Raw genomic sequence first — 3,300 nt, 5'->3', positions numbered from 1 at the left:
AGTGAATGTGGCACTGGTTTAAACCTGGGCTGACATCTTCAGTCAGTAGTGAGGATGAGAAGAGTATCACTGGAAGTAGAATGTGCCCTTCGTGAAGATATGAGTTTTCAAGAAGCAGTCTAGCACCCACGAGCTTATAAAGCTAACAAAAAACACCAAGGAGGTACTCATTCCCTAGAACACTCAATCATACAGATCCAAAGGGCATTATTAGCATAGGAGAAAGCTGAAAAGGCAGGAAGGGATAGGCTAGATGGATGAATGGAAACAAGAAACACAGAGAAGCGAGAAGAGTACTGTTTCAATGTAGAAATTGTAAAATAAAATCTGTATGAATAATTTGAATGGAAAACCAATTGGCTCTGTAACATGTCACTTAATGAATAGTTAAGGAAAAGAAGGAGAAAATTCCCAGCTGTCCTTTTTGGGGGATTTAACATGGACTAAAAGAACCATTGTTAATCTCAGCAATCATCATTATATGAGTTCTTACTATATATGTACCCAGGATTGTGGTGAGTGCTTTATCAGACTGTCTCTTTTCATCTTCACAGTAACCCTCTGATACGATACTTTTTCAAAATAAAATCCATTGTCATCTAGTCAGTTCTGACTAATAGTGACCCTCCATCAAGTTTCTGAAGCTGTAAGTCTTTTTTGGGAAGAGTCTGACTCATTTTTCCCTCCCACAGAATAGCTGGTGGATTAGAACAACTCACCTTTTGGCTAAGAGTCCAATATATTAGGTACTGCTGGGCTCTATGAGGATAAATATGGCATCAGGATTGGAGGTAGAATCTTCAACAATCTGAGTTATGCAGACGACACAAACTTGCTTGCTTAAACTGAAGAGGACCTGAAGTGCTTGCTACAGAAGGTCAAGGACTGCAGCCTTCAATATGGATTGAAACTCCATCAAGAAAACAAAGATTCTCACCACTAGGCCAATTGGCAGCATCATGATAGATGGTAAAGAGATTGAGATTGTTGACAGTTTCAGTTTGCTTGGCTCCACAAGCAACACTCTTGGTACCAGCAGCCAGGAAATTAAAAGACAAATTGCATTGGGAAAGTCTGCTGTCAGAGACCTTTTCAAGATTCTGAAGAGCAACGATGACTAAGGTATGCCTGATCCAGGCCATAGTCTTTGCAATTACTTGCTATGCATCAGAAAGCAGGACAATGACTAGGAATGAAAGGAGAAGAATTGATGCCTTTGAGCTGTGATGCCAGAGAAGAGTATTGAATACCATGGACTGCTAGGAGAACAAACAGATTCGTCCTGGAAAAAGTGAAGCCAGGATGCTCCTTGGAGGCAAGGATTCTGAAGCTTCATCTGACATACTTTGGATGGACATGTTGCAAGGAGGGACCAGTCCTTGGAAAGGAACATCATATTTGGAAGGGTGGAGGGACAGTGAAGGGGAGGAATATCCTTGATGAGATGGATTTATTTAATGACTGGGGTAATAGGAGTGGGTGTGTCAGGGACAATAAGATTGACATGGATAGAGCAGGATTTAGGGCTGTTGTACACAAGGTCACTATGAGTCACAGGTGATTCAATGGCACATAATGACAATAAATAACAATTAAACACAATAATGCATTAACAAAAGCCCTGTTGGTGCAGTGGTTAATCATGCCATTTTGTAACCAAAAAGTGAACAGTTCAAACCACCATCTGTTCCACAGGAGGAAAAAAAAATAATAAATCTGGTGATCTATTCCTATAAAGTCTGCAACCTCTGAGGAATCCTGTAGGGCAGTGTAACCCTGTCCTAGAGGATCGCTGTTTAAAGCCCTGGTAGTACACTGACTTATGTGTTGGGTTGCTATCCAAAATATGCACTCCCATGGTCATCGCGGCTTTGTTCACAATAGCTAGGAGTTGGAAACAACCTAAGTGCCCATCAACAAACGAATGGATAGAGAAGCTGTGGTATATTCACACAAGGGAATACCACACTGCACTGAAAAACAAGGAACTCATGCAATATTATTCAAAATGGGTGACTCTGGAGGACATTATGCTGAGTAAAATATCTCAGTCACAAAAGGAAAAATACTACATGGCGCCACTGTTGTAGAAAGTGACAGACATTAGGGTTGGGGTAAAACTGAGGAAAACTGGATCGATTATGTATACTGAATTGAAACAGATGAGGGAGAGAACACTTTAAAAGTGATATATGATAGCATATTATGATTATGACAGGAATCCAGAATTAAGGTTGCATAGTGGAGTGCATTTGGGGCGGGGTGGGGGAGGGTGGCAGGGGAGGGGTTGGGGCGGGGGAGGGGTGGAATTGTATACCAATGAAGACGTTTATCTTTTGCTTTTCAAAGAGAGGAACGAACTGGGGGGAGGGGGGTAAAGAAAAAAGTGCAACAATGAATAAATGAAAATCCAAAATCTCTGTAAATGTTCATTAAAATTAATAAAATAAATTTTTTTAAATTTCAAAAAAGATAATTGGTTCTAATACACCACTTGTTCCATAGGAAATCATGAAACAGTGGCCTCCTGTAAAGATTTATAGCCTCAAAAACCTAACGGAGGGTCATCACGAGTAGAAATCAATTTGAGGGTAGTGGATTGGGTTTGGTATAAGGTCATTATAAATCAGAATTAACTCAACCAATAACAATGCATCAACAACATGTCATTCATTGTTGTTAGGTGCCAGTGAAGCCTCATATGATTCATAGTAACCTCATAAACAAGTACATTTCCTGCCCTGATTATGTCTGGTCCTTAGAACTGTGGTGTTTTCTTCGTTAATTAAAGAAAACTCTCTAACTGAAAAACAAAACAAAATCCAACAATGTACGTGAACTTTACTCTATCCTATACCAAACTAACCATGCCTGAAACACTCAAACCCATTGTTATAGTCCGTATTCATCATCCAGCGCTCATAGTATAGTAAGTGACTGAAAAGATCACAGTCTGAATCAAGCTCACTTTAGTCCTCAAATCAACATCATTGTTCTCCTGCTGAGATCTAAACAATGAATAAAGATGACATAAGATGTCTTTGAGCTGTGATGTTAGAGAAGAGTGCTGAATATCTCATGAACTGCCAAAAAACAAACAGATCTATTTTTTTTTCTCCCAAAAATAATATCTTGGAGAAGGTGCAGCCAAGAGTGCTCCTTGGATGCAAGGATGATGAAGCTTTGTCTCACGTATTTTGCATGTTGCTTAGAGAAGGACATCATGCTTGGAAAGGTGGGGGGACAGTAAAGAAGAGGAAGATCCTCAATCAGGTGGATTGATGCAGTGATTACAGCAAT

Source organism: Elephantulus edwardii, unplaced genomic scaffold (genome assembly GCF_000299155.1).
Source record: "Elephantulus edwardii isolate Elephantulus edwardi_28Jun2011 unplaced genomic scaffold, EleEdw1.0 scaffold00061, whole genome shotgun sequence".
NCBI lineage: Eukaryota > Metazoa > Chordata > Mammalia > Macroscelidea > Macroscelididae > Elephantulus > Elephantulus edwardii.
This window is presented reverse-complemented; position numbering follows the sequence as displayed.